We start from the raw sequence: 24,803 nt of genomic DNA on the forward strand, positions 1-24,803 counted from the left end.
TTGGAGTTCTACAGGGTCACTTGATACCCTTCGGGGTGGCCCATGGATTTCCTGATGCTGTAGGGGAAAATGTGTAGGTTTGGGCCCATAGCTCTCATCAGATTCTCAAAGGGATCCCTGAAAGCCAAGAATCACTTACTGTAAATCCTTCGAAAAGTGCTTCCATGCACCTTTTGGTGAGAATACTCAAGGATAAGTTTACACGATCGTCACAGAACATGAGACAGTGCAACAGAACAACACAGGGGACCTGGCCTCCAGTTCTTAGGTCCCTTTTTATCAGCTATGTGACATTGCACAAGTCTTGGCCCAAGCTGAGCCTCAGTTTACTTATCTATTAAAATGGGCATAAGAATACTTTATTTCCTACTTCCTACACCTGTTGTGTTAAATGATCAGGTGTACGTGAAAAATGAGGTAGAAACTTCAAGGTGCTAGCTAAGAGCGAGAGGCTTGAGAAAATGTTTGCTCTGTGTACCTGTGGTCGGTGTTGTGTTCTTGGTCACTAGAGGGAGCTTTAGGATTCAGGGGAAAGAAGAACACGCCCTGCATCTCCTTGAAAGCCTGAGGCCTCTAAGAGGAATTCTTCTAAAAGCTTCTGCCTTTTATAAATACCCACCTCAATTTTTCCTTCTTTTTCTTTCTTTTTGTAAAATTCAGATAAAGGTCTACAAATGCAAAAATGACCACAATTTCTGGTGACACAGTTTTTCTTTTTTCCACTCTTAACGCATAGGATTCTTCCTTCTGACTTTTTCTATGATAAATTTAGTTTGTGGAAAATCCTCGTATTTAAAATTGAAAAAAAAAAAAAGGTAGTAACCAACTTTTCAGAAGGACATAGGAAAAAAGTATTTTTCCCTTGACAAAGCATGATTCATTGTGCATTCCGGGACACGTGGCCTTAGTTATTTGAGGATTTTGTACCCAGGCAGGATGGGAAGGTCACTGCCTGGCTTTGGTCTGCGCTTAGAACTTCTACTTGGGATTTCCTGATGACACTCTCTGCGCTTCATAATTGGTGTGCTTCTCCCAGGCTGGCGCTAGAGGTGGAGGAATCCCACTTACTTAAAAGAGCTTGACTGTTACACCAGAAAAATCTAGAATGAAGCAGGAGGTATGTATGGCCGCGTGAAAGACACTGACCTTGCACATTAGGGAACCACAATTTCACTGACTCACTATGTGTTTGGGGGACAATTTTTGACCCCTTTTAGGACCGCAGTTTCCACCTCTGCTTCTGACTAGTACCCAGTTCCCCCTGCCACATACGTACACACCCATGATTCGATGGTCTTTCTTCATGAAGTGTGGCTCATTAGGTGATCAGACTCAGGCCCCAGGTCACCAAAGGCAAAGTTTTGCAGGAGCACAAAACTCTTAGACTTACCTGATTTTCAATCCAGATTTCTTTGGAGAAGGTAGGATCTTGATATTTCTCTTCCTTGTAGCTCTTTGGGGTCTATTTCGGTCCTGCAGCAAAATAGATGCCTGCAGAAAACATTGAACATCATACTTTTGTATGCATTTGCAGGGAGCGATGTAAAGACTTAATCACGAATATCTATCAGCAAACCTGGCCAATGACATTGTCAAGCACCAGTCTGCCAAAATTTCTGGGTTCTAAGATCAATTCCCACAAATCCTGTCTTCCTCAATTTTACATTTTAAGCATGGGGGACATATCTGTGACTTACACACAGAGAAGTGTTGAGCACCCCTTCTAAAAAACTGCTGTTAGATCTATGGTGTTTCTGCAATCAGTGGTCATTTTGAATTGAGGAAGTATTCTAGGAAATACTTTATTTTTGTTTTGTATATTTCTCATACCTGGAGGCTCAAAAATCTCCCATCCGCTGGCACATCCGAGCTCTTGTAGCGGCTCTTGGTGTCTCAGGAGCCACCCTAGCAGGAAGGGGCTTCTCTCTGCCGCCAGAGGCAGGAAGGTTGCAGGTTATAAAGGATGAAGCCCTGCTAGGCTCATTCATGGCACTTTATGAGAAACAGCTGCCTTTCCTTGTAGAGGCCCTTGTTGAAGGCTTTTCTATCCTTTCCCCTGAAGCCTAGTAACTAACCGAGACTAATCAGCTGATTTGGGTCAGAACAAGCCAGAGGCTCCGCCAGCCCATTTGAAGCATGGCTGTACCATGTTAACAACTGAAAATTTGCTAAAATGCAATGCAATGCAAACGGCTCGATCAGTGATTCCATTAATGATTACAATCGGAGTAATTTTCTCCTCTTTTTATTTTCCCGAGGCTGCTGTTTCCTCTTAAAGCTTTCAGATGGTGAAGGTCAGAAGGTTGCAACAGAATCACTGTTTCCTAGTTTAGGGCTTCTCAGATTTTAAGGTACACACAAATCACCGGGATCGCGTTACAATGCAAATCCCGATTCAGCAGATCTGAGGGTGGGCGTGAGGGTGGGAGGAGCTGGTGATACCAGGGCTGCTGGTCTGTGGACCACACTGAGTAACAAGGCTCTAGGTAATTTTTATCTCTAGTTCCTGTTTCAAGCTAATGCATTTTAGTAGGATGAAGGATGCCTTTTCTAATCCTCATTGTCAGAAATGAAGAATGAATAAATAATGATTCCAAAGCCTATGGGAAATCGCGAGATCACATATTCTATCTTCTGAATTAACAATGAAGTTTGGAAAGCCATGACTTTGAATTCTCATTTCTTGCAAAGCGAAATACAGAGCACGGATTCATTGTGTGCACAAACACAGGAAATAGAGCCCAAGATCTGATTTTTCTCATGGCATGGCGAAGCAACTGTTTATTTGAGGTTATTATTATTTTTTATTGGCAAGCATCATGCTCTGTACTATATTTAAATAGGAATCTGCCTGGGAGTTTGTGTACCAAATTCTCTGGCTCTAAATCATCTGTGTACTTCATTTTCATCCTCACTACCAGGAACCCAGCCTAAATACTGCTTATGCTAATTACTGAATTTTCTTCAGGTGTGAAGGAATTTCAGGTTTGTCTTGAACTTTCTCAGGAAAGCTGGAATTGCTGTTCCGAGTTTTTAGACCTTTAATTTGACTTATTATGTATTGCTTTGGATCTGCTATAATTTTCACAATTTCTGTTTTCTTGGTTAAAGGGTAAATTTTTTTTAAGGGTAAGTTTGTTATAATTGGAGGTCATGCCTTCTATTTTGAGGGGCTGGGAAATTAGAAAGGAACTTTCAATTCATCAAGTCCAATTTCCTCTTTAAAATCTGAATTTCTACAAGCCAGCCTCTGCCTGAAACACATTTGGTGATGGTGATCTTACTACTTTTTTAGGAGAGGAGAGGTAATTAGGTTTGTTTGTTTACTTATTTAAATGGAGGTCCTGGGGATTGAACCCAGGACTTCGTGCATGCTAAGCACCAGCTCCACCACTGAGCTATACCCTCCTCCCAGATCTTACTGCATTATAGTCTATCCTTTGGTCACTTCTGACTGTGAGGAAGCCTTTCCTGATACTGGGTCAAGTCGTCTCCCAGAGGCTTTTGCCCACTAGCCCAGTTTTACTCACTGGGGATAATTGCTTCGTTTTGAATAGAATATGAACACAGTGCATATTGTTGGGCCACTGGCTTGTTCAGGCCCAGGACTTGAGGGTTCTCTGTGCCCTTGGCGGCTCCATGCAGTAGGCTAGCTTCCAACGCCTGCCCTGAGGAGTAAACTGGGGGCGAATCCAGAGCTGGGCTGCCAGCATCGGCGTGGGCTGCGGGAAGCCGCGCAGTCACCGCTGGCAGGGACTTGAGCCCACTTTATCACAGGGACTTACGACTTCCTGCATTTCTTCCTCAAATGCAGCCTGACTTAAGCCTAAAATGAAATGCAGGATGAGGATTCATGATGACTCATGAATTTTTACACAATCAGATCATTCAATAGGAATCTTAGAAATGGCTCCAGTTTCCAAAATATCCATCTTGTCTTTAATTCTCACCTAGAGCAGAATTTTCAAACTGGTGAAGTTGGACTCCAGTCTTCTCTCCTATCCTCCCCACCGCCACTCCCCAGCTTTCAGCACCATTCTCCCCTTTTAATTTTATGTTCCATGGGTGACCTGATTGCCAAGGTTTCCCCTTTGCTGTATTGTTCTATGCCTGGGGCCATTCATTGCCTCTTTCTTGCCCTTTTCCCTTATGGAAACTTACCTGTTCTCTGTCTGAGTGTCTCAGCAGCCGGCTTTATCCAACATGGCCCTGGCTGTTGATGGATTTGGCACTCTTAACAAGATAGCTCTTGCTTTATCTGCCTGCCTTGGCATCATAACTTCTCATTTAATCTTCATAACAACCGTCTATGTAGGAAGAATTAGTTTCATTTTACTGAGGAGCAAACTGAAGTTCAGAGTGGTTAGGCAATTTGCCTAGCATCACACAGCTACCGCGTTACAGAGATGGGGTTCAAACCAAAGCCTGTCTAACTGAGGCCGATGCTCTTAACCATGCAACTTCCTTCTCTCTGACCCACCGACAGAGCAGAAGCCTGAGATCAGTGAGTTTCCTCAAAGCCCCGCTGTGTGCACCTTGAGTGTAACCTTTCTACTTCATCTAAGTATGAAAAAATTACCACTTTGCTCATCCATAGCTTCTCAGTTCTCACCTCACTTTTCTACGCTGAGAAATGCTTCTGGTATATATAATACATATTTGTTATTTAATTACAAGGAATTATTATGGCGTGAGAGGAGGGGTACTAACACGTCCCATCTGGGGTCAATTAAAAAGAACTGTGTTCCTGAGTGTATGTGGTTTTCCTTTTTTCAGAAGAGGAACGTTTCCAGTCAGGCTTTGGAGCATGAAGCATGCATGGTTTAATAGGAGTCGGGTGACTGAGACATCTCGATGCTATTTCTAAGAAAGCAAGATGGTTTATCGCCTTTAATGAGCGGGAAACAGAGTTGCCTACAGGGCCAGCCATGGTCAGGTGGATTTATACCTCTGCCTGGATTTGTTACAATTTTTTAAAAGGGCATCCGCACAAAGTTGCATCCTGGGGTGAGGAGAATAAAAAGATGCCAAAATGCTGCTTCCAGGATAAATGGATCAGTTTGCAAAAATTCGCAGGGCTTCCCAGAGTGGCCACCCACAGAGGAAGCAACATCTGGTCAGCATGCTGTCACAACGGGGGAGAGGGACACTTGGGCACAGGGCAAAACAGAATGTTCCTCAAACTGGATGGAAGACACGTAGTTGGACTGAAGCCGTGAGGCAGCAGACCTCCCCAGGCCCAGGACAATGCTGAGCTGAGTAAGGTCACAGGACCCTAGGTGCATCCCTGCTTGTCCTGTGACACCTTAGCAATTTTGAAAGCGACTTCACATATAAATCAGAAAAAGATGTACCTCTAGAGAGATCGTTGCATGTGTTCAGAACACAAGTAAAGTTAGTACTTTTTTTAGAATAATAAAGAAACATCCACATCCTTGGAAATATATTTAGCTGAGGCTCTGATCTCCATGAAAGATGATTTCTAATCATTCATTCATTCATTCATCAAATGTTTTACCAAATGTCTCCTATGTGCCCAGACCTGTGCTATGTGCTTGAGATACAAAAAGGAATGGGAGACTGTCTCTACTCTCAGGAAGCTCATAGGCCAGTAGGAGAGATTCACAGAATGAAATAACTGTGGTTCAGTATGCTTACAGGAACCCTGAGAGGGGCATGGGTCCCCCTGCAGGCAACCATGAAAGCCTCCTGGAGGAGGTGTCACCTGAGCCGGGTCCTGCAGCATAGCCAGGAGTTACTGCCAGACATCTTATTCACATAATATTCCCTTGCCAGTCTAACCAGAGAAGAGATGAAAAGGCCAAGTAGATACTGTGTCAGGGGAGGGAAGTAAAGGGGATATTAAATAAAGAAGAAGAATTTCAACATTCACATTGGAATGTTCACGGGAGACTGCAGGCCATTGCAGGCTCTGGCTTTGAATGCCTGAGGTTGGCATCTCTACCACTTCCTGGCTGTGTGTACCTGAGCAGGTGGCTTAGCACTCTGCGGTCCAGTTCCTCATAGGGTGTCCAGGTTCCAATGAGAGAACATGTGTAAAGTGTTTGCTCAGGCCCCGGCTTATGTAAATGCTAATAAATGTCAGTTCATTATTAATTCTGTTAGTGTCATCAGCAGTGTTCTTTCACTGATTCCACTTCTGAGCTCCCGGAATCTCTTGCCCCTGATTTTTGCCTCCAAGGAAAACTAGAGGGACAGGGAAAACATGAAACAAAGAGAAGGAAAAAAAATTAGGACGTGATGATGTTGATCATCCTCTTGTTTGGAGTAGGAAGAATAAAGAGTCTGTCCTTCAAAGGACAGGAGCATGTCCTAGAAAGGCAGAAGTGTTAGTGACGTGCAGTTATAAAGTATAATCAAGACAACTTCTAGTTCTGCTGGTACTAGATGACCTAAAATCCTCCTAATGTAAATAAATTCCTTAGGGCCCCCCCCAAAAAAAGTTAGGGACCAAAAAAAAAGGTGGAAAACCAAAGGAGAAAGATCGTGGGTTGATGCTGCAGCTACATCTAGGGATGGGAGATGAGGCTGTGGTGGGTGAGTTGGAACTGGCTCTCCTTCCTAAAGCTGGAACTGTCAAGAGTTATACCTCCACTAAAGGGTGACTAAAAAAAAAAAACCTACCCTCAGTACGGAACGATGACAAGGAAGAGAAGCCCCTCTCATCTGGGTTTAGAACTTGAATTTATCCATGTTTATGATCCTGCACCTGCCTGCCACACCTGCCCAGCTGAGAAATCATTATAAAAAGTGACCTCAAACCAGTGGTCTTCCAGGCAGTGATCACTTCAGAGCCCTTGGCAGAAGCAACCACTCTGACAAATAGATTTTAAGACAAAGTGCATTATTAGGGATGAAGACATTCACTTCAGAATCGAATATAAACAATTCACCCCCTTGTATATACTTAACAATATGGCCTCAAATATCTTTAATGCAGAAATCAATTGATTTAGAAGGAAAAATGTGAAAATCTATAGGTAGTAGGATTTTAAAAGCATCTCTCTTAGTAATTGATAGATTAAAAGGTCAAAAATTAGTGAAGATATGGAAGCTTTTGAACAACCCAATTAGCTATCTTTAGCTAGTCTACACATATGTGACCCAACCACTGATTACTTGCTAGCCCACAAAGGAAATCTCATCAAATGCCAAAGACTCAGTAATGTATAGGGTATAGTTTCTGCCCACTCGCCAATAAAGTATAAACTTGAAGAGAAAATAACACTTGGAATTACTCTATCCATTTGAAAACGAGAAAGAAAGAAAGAAAGAAAAAGACTTCTGCAGACTATGGTAGATCCAACAGTCAGATTAGTGTAAATTATGCTGCAAGAATGCACGGACTTAAAATATCTCAAGAGCTTAAAACAATGGAGGTTACCTTCCCATTTAAGGTACATTTCCAGCGTAAGTCAGCTGGGAGCTCTGTTGCCCATTTCTCTCTCTCTGAGACCCAAGCAGATGGAGCTTTCGCCACCTGGCATAGGACCAGTTGCAGTGGTGGAGGGAAGAATATGTGGCTCTTAAAGTTTTCCTTAAGACACACATCACTTCCACTTATGTTGGCAAAGTACATCTACTGCCATAGCTGACTCTGGCAAAAGAGAAGACCTTTTGGACATGTCAGTGACCAGACTAATGATTATCATGCAGAGGAAATATTCATGAACATAAGGAAATATTTATACCTGAAAAATAATGAAAATGTAACACATGAAAACTTGTGGGATGTCACTAAAGCAGTACTTAGCATAAAATTTACAGCTTTAAATGATTATATTAGAAAAATGGGACTAACAATTAAGGAGCTAACCATCTATTCAAGAAAATAAGTTCTTCCAAAAATAATGGAAAAAAGAAAATAAAAAGATGAAATGTGTTAATGAAAGTCACAGAAAACAAAACACAATACAGAGAACTGAAAAAGAGAAAACAGCTGTCTTGTTGTGTTCTCTCAAAAGCAAACTCTAAGATGAAGATGAGTGTGCTCTTGATCTATTACAGAAATACACCTAGAGAAGCATGTGAGGGGCAGTGAAAGCTGGTCAGAAAAAAAGCAGCTAAGCAAAGGTTTAGTCTTGGGCCAGGTCCCACAGATGATAGCTTCAGCCTGATCCCACAGTGGGCTCCTGAAGTATGAATTACACTTCAGAGCTGTTCCTATTGGTTGGCGGTGGCAGGGGGAGGTGGGTCCCATTTTCCCACAGCTGTCAGTTACTGGCCACAGGTTAACTGGAGTGGATGTGACTTCCCATTGTGGTTGCTCTGCATAGGTGGGCAAAGTGGCTTCAGTAGCGTGAGGACTGTACTCTGAAGAAGAGCTTTAGGTGCTGGCCATTGGATGCAAAACCACCCTGAATCTGGAAGAGGGGTGAAAGGACCCTAGAGAATCTGAGTGGAGTGCGGTGTCCACTCCAATTGATGCTTTGAAATAAAAGCTAATTTAGCAAAACTCAAACAGAAGGACAGCATTCACAAAGACTATTAGAAATGAAAAAGGAGTCATAACTACAGACGTCATAAAGATAAAAAAGAAGATATTATGCCCATAGATCTGAAAAGACAGCAAAGATCAATGCCCTAGAAAAATATGACTTATCAAACAGGAGTATGAACTTCACCACTAAAGAAACGGAATCAGTTGCTGAAAGTTTATCTCCAACCCTCTGTAAGACCAGATGAGTTTGGCTAATCATTTGAGGAACGGATAATTGCCTGCTGATGACAATTTTATCAAAGAATAGAAGAAAAGAAGAAAAGGGAACACTTCCCAACTCAGACAAAGAGAGCAGAGGAAAGGAAGATTATAAACCAGCCATGTTTATAAACATATGTGCCTAAATAAGCAAAATACTAGAAAATTAATCAATGTATTAAAATAAAGTTGGATTTATCATAGGAATGCAAAGATAGGTTGACATTAAAAAGATGAAAGGAGAAAAACCATGTGACTTTCTCAATAGTGCTTGATAAAATTTAATATCTATTCATGATTAAAAACTCTTTTTCCAACTCAGGAAAATAGTAATAGAAGGAATTTTGCTCACTTAATAAGGGTGTCTACTAAAAACCTATAGCAAACATTTTTAAGGATGAAATTTTAAAATCTTTTTCTTTAAAATCAGGAACAAGACAAAGACTCCTTCTGTCAATGGGGGAAAAAAGGCTACAGGAATGGAGAAAGAGACCATGTTCATTGATGTAATGCCTCAGTATCAAGAAGATACCATTTCCCTCAAATTAACTTGCAAATTACAGCAAAATCCTCAATAGAGTTTTTCCTGGAACTTAATCAAGTGATGCTAAAATTGATATAAAAGGGCAGAGTTCAGTATCAAAAAGAATAGACAAGATGGGTGGGGAGGCTTGTTGGAATTGTTCTATGAGATAGACACTTACAATAAAGCTGTAGTCATTAAGATCATGTGGGGTCACGATGGGAACAGACAGAACAGAGCCCAGAAGCCCACCCACACAGAGATATAAACTTGACATATGAGGAATGAGACGTTACTGGTGTGGAAAGGATGGTGGTACCGGGAATCAGTGATACTTGGAAAACTGGTTCTCCATTTGGAAAAAGAAATATATTTGATTCCTACCTCACATCTTCATTCAAAATAAATTTCTGATAAGTTATAAACCTAAATATGAACATTGGAACATTGTAGAAGAAAATTGAGGAGAAATATTTTTATGATTTTGGGGATTTTTTTTTCCTTCTTAAATGATGTTTTGATTTTTCAAAAATTCCCAAACAAGAGAAAGAACAGATGAAAACATTGATAAATCTGACTCCATTAAAATAAAAATAAACTTTCTGGACACTAATAGCAATCACTTGTTGTGAGGATTAAATGTATTAATACCTGAAAAATAGTTAAGCTTCCCTGTGAACCTGACACATGGTAAGCCCTACAAGGTATTTGTATTATTATTTCTTTTACAGGGTATTTTCCCACCATAATTAGGAGAAGGCTAACTTTACCATGCATTTTTTTTCTCTTTGAGACACAAATCTTCTACATATGCAAATACTGTAACTCAAGGAAGAAAATACGATCTGAAAAACAATATGAAAATGACTATTTCATTCTGGGGCAAACTTGGCAGTTGTTTTAATCTCTTCCATGGGAACCAGGCTCTATTTGCATGAGCTCTGTAGCTTGTGGTCTTTTCTTGGTAATGTTAACATGGAGTAAATTCCTCCCGGTGACTTGTTTTGTGCGCCCAGAACACGGCTAGGTCTGTGACTGTTGGCAGCCCCCCCAGCAGGTCTGAGACTGCCTTACTCCTGGGGGCCTGGACTGGTCAGGGTGGAAACCAGGAATGTCCTCTGTGTTCACTTTTGACCTTGAGTGATCATTTTACCTTCCCACCTGGGCCCTTCCGTGTTTATCTCTTGCAGGCTGCTGAAATAAACAAGTGAACTTGCATTCTTGCTTCTAAGATAGGCTGCACCAAAATATTGGTATAATCAGAAGAAAAACATTTGTAAAAGAAGCTCTGGGAGCCTTAGTCATCATTTGACAGATAAAAATCAGGAGATTCTGGGCTTATGTTGATTACGGAGGTGAAGGGTGGTCTTTAAAAAAGAATTAATTCCTCAAAATGATATTATTTCTGGCCCCATGGTGGAGGCCGAGTTTCAAAACGCGATCTCCCTAAACCCAAGCTCTTCCGCATTACAAATAAACTAGTATTACCCCGCACCCCTGAAGCAGCAGCAAGGGCTGTTTTTGCTTCAACCCATAGCACAGTTCAGAAGGTCAGACGCGACCACAGTATCTCCTGTTATTTCAGGGCTCATATGTGTTTGCCTTGGCGCCATTTCCCTGGCATTTGGTTTCCGTTATTTTTCCATGGGTTTGGCTTGCAGGAATCAAAAAAGCATATTTTTGAAAGTAAGCGAAGTTCGTCAAGATGAAGTCTTCTGAACTGGCGGTGACTGGACCCAGTGGGAGGCAGTGCATCCCTCCTCGTTGACGCCCAGCATCAGGGCTCTGACCCTGCAGATGGCGAATGTGAGTGATGGCGGAGATGGCGGACTGTCCCACTCCGCAAGGCTGTCCAGAGCCTCATCCTTGTTCCCCAGCCGGACTGCAGTGATGCTCAGCTGTCCCCATTTAGAGTTACCCATTGAGACGAAAGCTAAACACTCGGGAGAGTGGAGGACCTCTTTTGATGAACCCTTTTCCATGTTAGCCTCAGTAACCGCTGATTGTTGTTAATGGGACGAGACGGAGATGGGCCCATTGCTGAGACTTGCTTTGGTTGCTGCTTGGATCCCTTTGCAGAGTGTGTGTCTAGGAAGTCGGCGCTGGCTCTGCATAAGGCATGATTAAGATCACTACTGGGGGGCTAAACTGACAGCAGACACCTCAGGGCCAGATTTTATCAGCCTGGAGGCGCCATATAGTAGAAGAGGTGGTGACTTTGACCAAGCAGTGAAAATGTTCTGAGCCTCTGTGTTCTCGTTTTCAATATGGGGAGGATCTTTTCTCCCCTCTGTGCTTGTTACAGAGAGTGAGCATAAACACGTAGTGTTTTTAGTACCAAAAACGTTGCATCGATAGTCAGAGATCCGGGTGGCAGTGCAATTTCTGTCATTTCCTAGGCCGTCTGGGAGAGTCGTTCATTGTTTGGGCTTTGAGTCATTTTGGCCTGGGTGGGAATCCTGACGCCACTGTTTGACCTTAGGCAAATGTCTTTACCTCCAAATATTCATTCCCCTTGATCAAATGGGGATTTGTTCTTACCTTATAGGGTTGATATGAGGATTAAATGACACATACACTTAGCATTTTGGTTGGACAATATGAACTTACTATTATAATGGTTGAATATCAGCCTTTTCATGTGTTTAACCTAATGTTGATTCTTTAAAAGTGTTAGCAGTAGTAACTATTATTACTGTTGATCAGTATGACCTAGAGGGAACTACTTCAGTATGTCTCAGTTTCCCCATCCCTAAAAAATGGACACATTAAGATTTTTGCCTGCTTCATAGAATTGCTGTAAGGTTTAAATGAGCTGATGTATGTGAACTCATTTGGAAGATTATAAAAATAAGGAAATTATAACTTAAAAAATATTCTGGAAAACTGGGCATCTCACTTATTCTGGGAAAGTTAGAGCGGTATGTCTGCACAGTACGAAACTTGGGAAGGGAACCGATTCACAGAGAGAGAGAGAGAGAGAGAGAGAGAGAGAGAGAGAGAGAGAGAGAGAGAGAGAGAGAGAGAATCCCTTTTCCCTTGGGATTCAGACAGGAAATTGTTTTTTTAAGCCTACTCTGAGCTCAGCGCCACTCCAGCATCATAGAAAACGGATGCAATGATCCCCGTGGCTCCCACCAAGGACAAACTTGCATTATCACTGAGGAAATGTGTCACACCATCTGCGTAGGAATAACCCAACACTTACATGATACCAATCAACATGCCAGATTCTGCTAACATTCCTTACGGGCGTGATCTCATTTCATTCTTGGTGAGATCCCAGTTTTTCACCGGAGAGGAAGTGATTATCCTAATTTCTATCCCAATTTTTCACAGGTGAGGAGACGGAGGCACAGAGAGATTAAATTACTGGTTTGAGTCACACGGGCATAATTCAAGAAAAGGTGATTGTGAAAACCCTCTGTGGTGAAGAATACGTACAAAACACAACACATTATAACAAATAACAAAAAATTTTATCTCGAGCTCTTTTATGCTTTTCTGCCCTTCACTTTTAATACAGACTTTTGAACGAATTCCTGAACATTCCTCGTAGAAAATGTCTCATGGCTTATGTTGAGGACGGATTACCCATGGTTTTTGGTTCTTGAACTCATTTTCATCCCTGACACTTTGGGTGGCCTTGGCTGGGAGAAATAACTTCCCCACGTCTATAGTTTCTCCACCTATAACATGGATCAAATAATGCGTCCATTGGAAGCATGTTGCGGAGACTAATTATCATAAAGTCATTTTTTGTATGCCTCTGATGCAGACTGGAAACCCAAAGGGCCACCCAGACTTCAGCCCTGTGGTAAAATCTTGGCTTCTCTTAGGCAGAGACAAGAGTATTGTTTCTTGGGGGGCTTCCAAACCCTCCTGCTGTCTTCTCCTTGCACAGGGCAGTGCCGGGTCTCTTTTTTCACATGCAGCATTACTGGGAGTAAGTTATGTAAATACCCTGTGGTCCAGGAGTAAGTGATACCATTTATTACAAAGTTATGTGGGAAGCGTTTTTAACTAGTAGGAATCATTCAGGCAGTGACAATGTCATTTGATGTGCTTGTGATCCAATGGTGAGAATCCTGTCCCACAGAGGAAAAACTTACAAAGGATGGGATTCTTTCAGGGCAGAAACAGGGACTTCCGTGGATTCTAGAGTCTCTCCTGTCCAAGGGACGCACAGTCTAGGAGCTTAGGTACCACTTAGGAGCTCATCAGGAACGCAGAATCTCAGATCCCACTCCAAGACCCCGGCATCGGATTCTGCATTCTAACAAAACCCACAGGTGATTGTGAGGCTCATGAAAGCCGGAGAAGAATCTCTCCTCTTTGAACTGTCATGGGTATGACACTGTGTGTGGTGGCGCTGGGGCCCTATCTGGTCCATGTTTATCAGGCTCCAGCTCCTGTGTTCTCTCCTCGCCGCTGCTCTGTCTCCTCTCGGTGATGCACATAGGGTTTGATTTATTGCTGAAATGCAACCTGACCTTCCGGGAAGAGGTCTGCCCATGGCTACCAGAGCAGGGCACATACCCCTCAGTTCAGGAAACTTCTGGATAAAAGCATCTTTCATCACAACGTTTATAATTTTGTTCCATTTGTGATTTGCTGCCTTTACTTTTTAAAAAGTTTGATATCTCCTTACCTGAAATAGAAAAAATTGAGAAAGCAAGATGGGGGATGAGGGAGGTAGGAAGTGGAGAAAGAAAAGAAAAAAGAGGAGAAAGGGAAGAAAAAGGAATCATTTAAGGAAACTTAATATTTAAGACTAATTATGCATCCTGGTTGTGGGGTAAATAAATTTTTTGTTAACATTTAAGGGCTGATGTTTTATTTAAAATTAAAAAAATTTTTTGTGGGGGGGTAGGTAATTAGGTTTATTTTATTATTGGTTTTATTTTAATGGAGACACTGGGAATTGAACCATTGACACCAGGAACTTGTGCATGGTAAGCATGCACTCTACCACTGAGCTACACCCTCCCCCCTAAAATTTTTTTAATGAGGATCTTTTTTAAATAATTGAACAATATCAGTGAAAAAGTATGCCAGAACAATTTACTCCTTTTCTCTCCTATGAACTCATTTATTTTTAGACTATTGAAATGACCAAACCAGGATGAAGTACCCAATAAATCTTTATATAATTGTGACTTGATTTTGATTGCCATTCTCATGACACTGCACATAACTGTGGCATTTATTCCTTTTTCAAGATAATTTGTACGATAGCCAGAATGGTCTTTGAAATATGCAAATTTGAACTCCCGATGAATGACTTCATCTAGGTGTTTGATGATCAAGGGCTGTTATTACAAAAAGACAAACAACCAGGTAAACCGTCCCTTCTGCTGGAAGTACACACCACCACCCAGGAAATAGTCTTGCCAAAAGAAAGGAGCGGAGTCTCATCAAGATTCTGTATCTAATTACCAATGTACGGGTAATATAGAGGTCACATCACTGTCACCTGGGCCTTTTGGAATGCTTGCCCTTGGGTCAGTCTGTCTTGGAATCCAGCTGCCGTGCAGCGAGAAGCCCCAGTCACATGGAAAAGCTCCGGGTAAGCACTTTGGTTGACAGCTCCAGCTGAGCTCCCAGCTGAGCGCTGTTGTGAGCTGTCAGCATGTGACCATCAGCCATCTTGGACATCCAGCTGACACACGACCACAGCTGCATGAGAGACCCCCAAGTGAGGACTACCCTGCTGGTCCCAGGCAACCCACAGAACCAAGAGAGTTAACAAGAAACGTTTTGATGCACTAAGTTTTGGAATGATTTGTTAAGTGGTATTGTGGGCTGAATGTTCCCTCTGCCCAAATCCGTATGTTGCAGTTCTAATCCCTGTCCCTCAGTGTGGTGGTATTAGGAGGTAGCAGACCCTTCCACAGGACACTTCCTGTATCAGTAACTCTTTCTTGTCTCCCATCCCTCCACTTCACTTTGCCCTCACCTGGGGATATCTTTCTCATGCCTTGTGGCTGGGGGTTGGGAGATCTCTCTTCAGATACAGTTATTCTTTCTGGCTAAACTCTAAATCTTCCCTTACTGGCTTAAAGACTTCAAAACTAAAGCTAAGAAGAGACTTAAAATTTTCTACTTTTCTGCACTATCTCATTCCTTCTCAAAGACAAGGATCATGGAGATTACTATTACTTAAGTGTCGAGGGCTGGGGATAATGAAACCTAAAATAAAGGGGGAGAAACTATTAATACAAAAAAAAAAAAAAAAAGATCTTATCCTAACACATAGCCCAAATCTCAGCTTGGCAACTTGCCTTTAAGTCCATTTGTGGAGTCTGCATCGTCAAGTTCACCCAGTCAAGGCACAGTGGCTGTGAAGTAGATGGAGAGTGAGCCTGGAGCTCTGGGTTCCTGTCTCCCCCTTGCTCACAACCAGCCCTAAGACCTTAGGCTAGTGTCTCCCCCTTTCAGACTACAATTTGATCAACTGAAGGATGAGTAGGTTAGAGTAGAACATTGAATTGAATAGGAAATACCATTTCTGTAAGACATTTGTAGAATGAGTGCATGTGTGTGTGTGTGATGGGTCACAGTGTAAAATGTATTTCTCAGGGGAGGGATGATCAGAAAGTTGGAAAGTCACTGGACTAGAGGACACTGTGCTATAGGTCTGTGCGCCATTGGCCGACAACGGTGAACATCGGAGTGTGAGATTTCTACTGCAGGGGACTGCTGCTGCTGCAGGCAGTGGGGATGGGGCTGCTGCTTCCGCGTACGCCAGAGGAGCCCACTTAACTCTCAGTTATTTCTTCTTCTCTACTTAATTTTGTGTATTTTTATTCTCTTCTTTTTTCTCTCTCTTATGTTTCCCTCTTTCCTTTCTTCCTTCTTTTTTGCCTCTCCCACTTTCCTCTCAATTTGATAAGGGAAAAATGTGGGGCAAGAGGATGGCCGTGTCCCAGGTCTCGGTTTAGTCCCTGGGATGAGTCCCGCCAAATGTGGGTCCTTGGCTTCACACAGGAAAAAATTCAAGTGTGAGCCACAGCTGAGTAAAGGTAGATTTATCCAGAGAGACACATCCTCCATAGACAGTGCAGGCTGTTTTAGAAGGCAAGAGAAAGGCCATGAGGTGTGGGGTTTGGGCGCTCCGTTTAAAGTAAAGGGAGTTACACTCGCCATAGACACAGTGCGATCCCTCCCTCTCAGCAGGGACAGGGGCCTCCAGGTGGGAGGCTGTTAGTGTTTATGGGCTTGGTAACCTCATGTGCTAACAAGTGGGAGGATTATTCCAACTATTCTGGGGAAGGAGCAGCGATTTCCCAGGAACTGGGCCACCGCCCACTCTTCAACCTTTTATAGGCAGCCTAGGAACTGTCATGGCGCCTGTGGGGGTGACATTTCCTATGCTAATATGTTATAACGAGTGTATAATGAAGCTCAAGGTCTCCTGGAAGTCAAATCTCCCACCAGCTTGGGCCTCAAGGCCTACTGGGAGTTGAATTTTCCTCCGTGTTGGTGTTAATGGCTGTGTCATTCTTTGAATGTCCGTGCCCTGCCTGCTTCCTTCCTGTCTCACATCTATCCCCCTGGATTTCTCCTTTATTCTTCCTCTCTCTCCTTCCACCGTGTTGCCTTGTGGGTACAGAGTTCATTGGCGTGCTTTCCCTCACGTCAGCACTAAAGACACCCAAGGTATCATCAAGCCTTTACAACAGATGCTGCAGGCGCCATGTGGCCCATCGGCTGGCTGCCTCGGCATCACCTGGGAGCCTGTTAGAAGGCAGTGTCTCAGGCCCTGCCCCAGACTCACTGAAATATAATCTGCATTTTAACAAAACCCTATGTGATTCCTACGAACATCCAGGTATGAGAGGCACTGCTCCATCATCGATCATCTTCCTAAGCAAACCTTTGAAAATCTGTCACCAAGTCCCTAAACCCAGTTATCCACAGATGCCATCCAACAGCATGGTCACGGAAGGCACTCCACTCACTTGGAAAATAGACGGGCTTGGGGTGGGGGAGGTATGGAGATGTGGGGGTTTGAAAGCCTACGTGGAGAGCTGGTGGCTTTCCCTGGGACTCTGGACAAAGGATGTTTAGTCATGGAGGCAAATGTCTGGCTGTCCTGATAAATATCAGGCCCCTTCTTGTTTGTCAGAGCATGGTGGGGGATGTGGTTTGTGGTTTCAGGACCTGCTGTGTGTTGTCAGACACCAGCCTGAGGGCATGGTGGTTGGTTTCAGTTGGCTCAGAAATGGGCAGCGTTCTACTTGTTCTCCTTCTCTGGGAAACATGGAATGACTTGGAGCTCATCCATGGAGGGTGCCTCTGTTACAAGAAGGGTGGCAAGTCCTGGATTTCCTGGGACAGTCCCAGGTGAATACCCACTTCCCAGAGAAAATGGCATTGAAATCCTGAAATGGAAACTCAATTTGACACCAGATGGTTCAGAGTGGTAAGACAGAGGGCCCTCAAGACACAGGCTCAACAGGCATATTTGTTCTAGATTCCTCCTGATGCGTTGGAAGAACCCTAAAGCCGATCACATGATCGAGTGCTCTAGGCTCTGCGGCTCCTCCTTGCACTTGGCTCCTGTCAACTTCAGGTGGGGCTCAGAAAATACTTTTTCTCTTTCTGCCCACTCAGAAGCTACGGGGCGAACATTCTGGTGGTGCTAATGGAATTTCAGAGCCCAGTGATGTTTGTCAGTCGTGGGGCAGGCCCCGGCAGATCTGGGCTGAGGAAGCACAAACAGGTGGGCTCGGGGGGATGCCTACACTTGGCTGGAACACCCTGTGATGCTGTCTCGGGGAGCTGGTATTTATTTTTCCAGTCATGCTTAGTCCCGGGAGGTGTTCGATTTCATTAAAGCCTTCATGACTCATGACCCTAGGAGAGCTCCGATTCCACGTCCCCACCTCCTCGGCCCCATTTGCCTTGCTCTTCAAAATGAAAATAGCAAAATCTCTTAGAGTGTGTACTTGTTGAAAAGGACGTTTCTCGATCAGTTTGAGGAAAGCACTTTACAAGCTCCAAAGCACCACCCAGTTGGGAGGTGGGATTGTTATTCTGAGCAATTTGTTTGTGAAGGTTGATTTTCCGCAAATGTTTTCAAATAACCAAACCACGCTCCTCTTTCAAACAGGCTCATCGGAGGCTTATTTCCTTCCTCCGCATTTGCTGCCAGGGCTCAGAGAGTGTTTGGAATTACCTAATTCAGAGTCAGTTTTGGAGACATATGAGAGATTTGGCCCCAGTTAAGTTTTACCTCATTTTTGACCTAAACACCCCTGTCCGACTTGGTTTCCAGGCTCATTTATCAGACTTGGTACAAAATGTCAGCTGGCTTTTCCAGAAATCAAAACCTCCCTCCATAGGCTGTTGTTTTGCCATTATTGAGGAGATTTAATAAAACATATGAAGACTTTTCAGGCAAGCGCCAAAGAGGAATTTTAGAAATTCATTGAATTATCAGCTATACCTTTGGGACAACTAGCCTTTAAGAGGTGATCACTATGGAAGTCAATACTTATTTGGAATACACACACACACACACACACACACACACAAAATCACAGGCCAATGAATATATCACAAGGATCTTAATCATGTTACCTTTTGGGAATGTAAATTGGTTCAGCCATGGAAAACAGTATGGAGGTTCCTTGAAAAACTAAAGATAGAGCTACCGTATAATCCAGTAATGCCAGTCCGGGGCATATATCTGGAGGAAACGCTTATTCAGAAACATACATGCACCCCAATGTTCACAGCATCCCTGTTTACAACAGCCAAGATGTGGAAGCAACCTAAGTGAGTCACTTTGCTGTACACCAGAAACTAACACGACATTGTAGATCGACGATACTTCAACTTAAAAAAATAAAAATAGAGAAATAAGAAATCAATCGTCACCTCTTACCATTTCCTTAGTGTATTAGTACACACTTTTTGTTTATTTGTTTTGTTTTATTTTGTTTGGGCGAGAGTAGCCAGTAAGTAATCAGTAATTTGTACATTAACTTATTTATTAATTCAGTCAGTCAAAATCTGCTTGGCATTCGACTTTCAATGGCAAAAACCACACGGTCACTGACCCGATTCCAAAGGGAGAGACAGTTGAACGTTAATCAAAGAATCACCCAGATGAATGTAAGCAAAACCAAACAAAACCCACTGTGATAAGTGCCGTGGAGAGGAACATACGTTGAAGGTAAGGGACAGTCTAAAGGAGACCTCTCCTGGTTGGGGAGGATCTGAAGGAGGAGGAGCAGGGTTTTGGTGAAGGGGAGGGAAGTGCAAGGGTTTTCCAGCTAGAGAGGAGAGCTTATGTGGGGCCCCTGTAGCAGGAGAGATGCCGGGGAGTTGGAGGAACAGAAAGAAGTCCAGTGTGACTGCCGCTCAGAGCGTGGCCGGAAATGAGGATGGAAAAACCAGCCATGTAAAGACTACATGGGACCTTATAGGTAGGGTGATCACATGATTTATTGCCCAAACGGAAACACCTGTGAAAGTAAAGTAAGGGGCTATTGATAATGACCCAAAACGGCATGAATCCCAACTATTCTGGGTAAACCAGGACATATGCTCCTCTTCCTAAAAGACCATGCTAGGGATTTTGGTCTTCATCCTAAAAGCAATGTTAAAAATGTTAAAGGGCTTAAGTTTGGGGATGAGAATGAGGGCATGATCGCATTTGCATTTTGGAAAGATCTTCCAGGTTACACAGTCAAGACAGGAATGGTGGTCATTTCCTTACTTACCTAGAGTCCTGGTTTGATTTGGATAAAACTTCTTTAGGCTCCAGCTTCCTTTCTCTGCTCCCATCCCAGTGCTCAGCGCACATCTGTGCAGCAGCTGCAAAACTGGGATTCCAGAGGCTCTGGCTAATTTGTAGAGTTATGGGGTGGTGCCTGGCAATGCAGTGCTCCCATTAGTGCTGCTCATGTCCACACTGTGAGCCCGATGCCTTCCACATGCTCCCGTTTTATTCTGACCGCCCTGGGGTCAGGCCAGCAATTAACTCTTTGGAGGAATTTGGGCCAACCTAGTGCCTTTCACTGCTAAAATTTTCAGAAAAAGAGGGCCTGTGCATGTAAAATCAATGGGAACCATGTCTCGAACCCACCAGGGGCTTTATTCACATGCTGGTGTCTCTTCTTGAATTTCTTCTCCGCCTTTTGTAGAGTCACAGAGTTAAAAGCGGCTTTCAGAGATTCTGAATTCCTTCCACAGCCCCTTGAGGAGTGGTTGTTCCAGCTCTGACTGAGCTCTTCTGGGGGCTGTGAACATACTCCCTGCTAAGATTCCACCCTGGTTTGCTCACTCCTCTCTGTCTCCATTTCTACCGCTCCAGCCCAAGCCTCCATTGTCTCTTGCCTGGACCAACGCAGTGGCCTCCTCTGGTGTCCCTGCTTCTGCTACAATCTCTCTCTCAATCCTTCTCCACACTGCAGCCACAGTGCTCTTTTAAAATAAAAAATCAATCAAGTCAGTCCCTGTTTAAGCCTCTTAACAGCTTCTCATTGTTTTTTTTTTTAATTGAAATATAGATGATTTACAATGCTGTTTCTGGTGTACAGCATAGTGATTCAGCTATACAGATACATTTCATATTTCCATTATAGGCTATTACATGCTATTGAGTATAGCTCCCCGGGCTATACAGTGGGGCCTTGTTGTTTATCTGTATACGGCAGTTTGTATCTGCAAATCCACTCTCCTTACTATAATCACAAAGCCCTGCTTTCCACCTGTTTCTCCAACCTCCTCTCTCACCATACTCCCCCTCACACACTGTGCTTTAGCCCCATTTGCCTTCTTTCATTTTTTCCAGACACCCAGACTCGTTTTTTTGCCCCGGATCTGTTGCCTGGAACTCTTTTTCCATTATTGTTTATGAAACTGGCTCCTCCTCTTTTGTTAGGGCTCCACTCAAGTGTCACCTGCATGGGAAGGTTTTTCCTGGCTGTTTGCTTATAGTGGGTCCTTCTTACTAATCTTTATCTCAGGTCCTTTTGTTGTTTACTTTATAACATACACTTCGTGATTTTTTTTTTTATTAGTTTATTTGACTGTTTTGTTTCATCCTATCTCTGAGGATGGGGACCGTGACTACCTTGTTCACAGCTGTATCCTCAGTACACAGCACAGTGCTAACATGTAGTAGATAGATGTGTGTGAAATAAATATTTATGGAATAAATGGACAAATGATAGTGGATTACTTTTTGTTTAACAGTTCCACTTGCTGAAGTAATTTCTTTTTTTAAATGAAGTAATTTCTAAATTGAAGCTTTATATTCATGGTTAGCTTTTATTACAGTTCTCTTCTGAATTCCTTTTTCATAATGAAGCGCCTACCCACCTATTTGAAGACCATTATCTTATCCATTACAAGGCTTCTTTTCTCTCTTGAAAACACCCCTAGTTCTAGAGTTACCATATGATCCAGCAATCCCACTCCCAGGCATATATGCAGAAAAGCTGAAAGCTCTAACTGGAAAAGATACATGCACCCCAATGTTCACAGCAGCACTATTGACAATAACTAAGACATGGAAGCAACCTAAGTGTTCATCCACAGATGACTGATAAAGAAGATGTGGTATATATACACAATGGAATATTGCTCAGCCATAAAAAAGAAATAATGTCATTAGCAGAAACACTGGATGGACCTAGAGATTATCCTACTAAGTGAAGTAAGTTAGACAGAGAAAGACAAATATCACATGATACCACTTATACCTGGAACCTAAAAAAATTAGTACAAATGAACCTATTTACAAAACACAAACAGACTCATGGACATAGAAAACAAACTTACGGTTACCAGTGGGGGAAACGGGGGCTATAAATTGAGAGTTTGGGATTAACAGATGCACACTGCCATAAAAAAAAAAATTCCTAGTTCTTTCAACTCTTACCCTATAATGTATTATCTTCTTTGATGCATCCTATTGTCCTTCCAGCCTATCAAATCCTTTTTGGATTCAGAATCTGTCACCTACCATAGTGATTATGTCCCCCATCTCGTAGGCCACTTACACATTCAACAACTATGCTAGTTAAGTCCTCATAAAGCAAATGTGCTGAATGTCCCTAGAGAGAGTCCTTTCTTCAGGCATTGATAACTTAATGAACCCATGGGAAAAACTAGATGCCTTTCCATTAAATAGAAAGCAAAGGGTTGAATACTTCAACTAAGAAACTGAATTTTTTCTATAGCTGTCTCAAGAGCATTTCCAATGGCATGCTTTGCCTGCTTCACACACTCATATTTGAAAGTTATAAATTATGATACATAATAGTAGGTGGCCATTTGTATGGTGGTTATGCAGACTGTGTAGCAGCATAGAAGAATGATTCTGCTATGTGATGTATGGTGAATGGCAAAAGCACAAAGCAAAATTATGTTATGAGCAAATTCTTTTCTCCATTTTGAAATATGTGGTGTTCACATTTACAATGAAAAACATACATTTATATAAAGACTTTACTTACATTCCTGTTCTAAAATTTAGTGCTTCATATTAAGAATCCTGACTTTCTCATAGAAATAGGGATCAGAGGATGTTCTGTACATACAACTGGGAGAATCAATCCCCTTAAAAATGAGTTTGCGTCTCCTTTTCTAAGTTTGTGGTTTCTTTCTTTTGAGTGGTCCTGACACTGGTTTTCTATGAAGTTTAATTTTAGGAAAAAAATGTGAGAGATAAAGCTTTTTTTAAAAAAAAATTGTTTGAAGGGGCAGAGGTAGGTAGGTTTACTTATTTATTTTTTTAATAGTGGCACTGGGGATTAAACCCAGGACCTCCTGCGTGCTAAGCATATGCTCTACCACTGAGCTACACCCTCTTTTAAAATTGCCCCTTTTACCTTTTCTCTGGCCTCAGGTAGTGACGTCACACTACAGCCACCGATTTCATTTCCAGACTTCGTCTTCATTCTCCTGACCTACACCAAAGCTTACCGGTCCCAAGAGTTCTCTCCTCATCCCATCTATCTCTATCTCATTATGGATATTTCCTTGCCTCCAGAGACTCTTGATCATTATAACGATCTATGAAATTCAGAAAAATGCGAAGAAGAAGGAAAACATCACTCATTGTTCAATCATGTAGAAAGGGTCCCTCCCTCTATTAAAAGAAAGAAAAATCCATTTGGCTTAAGGACTTTGTGGACGATAATGCCTTAGTCTCTCTTTCCCCTGTGGAAACTCTATTTCATTCCAAATTAATAGTGGTCTTTAAATTTCTGTTACTGGTGGCCATTCTATCCATTGTAATGGGGCTGCCGGGAAACAGGGGCTGTTCGCCTTCTTCCAATGAAACCAGTAAGGCATACACTTACTGTGTCTTCTTGGAAATGCATCCCTTCTCTTCAAGATCCCATGTGGAGATGATGCAGCTTAACACTCTTCCCCTGTTTGCTCATTCAGTTACTCATCTCAGCCCTCCCTTCCCCATTCGAGGCAGTTTGCCAGCTCCCAATGGTGTCTCTTAGGGACAGGCCACCCAGCTAGGCTGTCTTCTCTGGATTCCTATTATACTTTATTGTCTCTTTCACTTGCCTTTTTCCAGCCTTATATTTCCCTTGAGTTGTTTTTTGTAAAGAAGGCCTGCCTGTCATCCAGACATGACTCCAAGGGCCAAATCTGTGCCTTACACAGGAAAATTTCACTTAATCCAAATGCTTGAGGCCATAGTGCTGGTGCATTTTGCAGTAAATGTACACTCAAAACTAATAGACAAAATTTCCCCCAGAATGTATCCAAGATAACTGATTCTTCTTTCATGTCTCTATAATAAAGACTAGAGAATACTGTGAAATTTTTCATATTTTTTGAAGTTTTTTCTGTTTCAGCATTCTGGAAAGGGTTCTTATTGCCTAAATTTGAAAGTTGAAGCATGAATATAGGATCCAAGTTTGCATCATTTCTCTTACTCTTTACCTCCATTTACTCAACAAGTCGATGAAATATGATGTCGATGAAGCAAGAGCATCTTAAAGTCATGCAGGACCCTACTCACATGCAGGCAGGATAGCAGGGCAGCAGCCCCAGATCAGGGAAGTAGATGCATTGAGCTTCCAAGGAAGAGGGTAAGTCATGTGCAATATTTTATGCGGCACAGTTCAGATGGTACAGTGTGGTGTTGGGTCCCAGAGACTCAATTCTTGACTAAGGGCAGAAACTCATTTCAGTGTAGTTTTTTTTTTTTTTTAAATATCTATTCATTCATTCTCTTTTGAACTCCTCTGGGCATATGATTGAGGAGCTACTGTTGAACATGTAATGGGTGAAAATATAAAAATTCAGAGTCTGGTGTAAAGGAAGCATTCAATAAATGGTGGCTGAATAAGTCAGTACACACATTTGAACCTTTTCTATGCCTCTAATTTGTTGAGTGACCTTGGAAAGCTGCTTAACTTCTCTAAGCCTCAGTTTTCCGAGCTGTAAAATGGGGATGTTAGCACCTTTCTTATAGAATTGTGAGGGTTAAATGAACCAATGCATGTAAAATACAAGATGGAGTGATTTAAAACAAACAAAATAGTAACAATAATAGCAGTAATCCTTGTAATA

At 42.4% G+C, this 24,803-nt stretch overlaps 1 long non-coding RNA gene across 2 annotated transcripts in view; it reads right to left on the reverse strand.

The window, feature by feature from the left end:
* LOC123619576 (uncharacterized) overlaps window positions 1–20,435 on the reverse strand; it is a 68,233-nt gene extending 47,798 nt beyond the window's left edge. The window contains exons 1-2 of one of the 2 annotated variants that reach the window (XR_006728225.2): window positions 19,979–20,435; window positions 1,391–1,491 (exon numbers count right to left, since the gene is read on the reverse strand). This is a non-coding gene — a long non-coding RNA (uncharacterized LOC123619576). The remainder of the gene's footprint in view (window positions 1–1,390; window positions 1,492–19,978) is intronic. The other variant, XR_006728224.2, reaches the window with a different exon arrangement.
* Window positions 20,436–24,803: the final 4,368 nt, after the last annotated feature.

The sequence above is a fragment of the Camelus bactrianus genome, chromosome 10, assembly GCF_048773025.1.
Source record: "Camelus bactrianus isolate YW-2024 breed Bactrian camel chromosome 10, ASM4877302v1, whole genome shotgun sequence".
NCBI lineage: Eukaryota > Metazoa > Chordata > Mammalia > Artiodactyla > Camelidae > Camelus > Camelus bactrianus.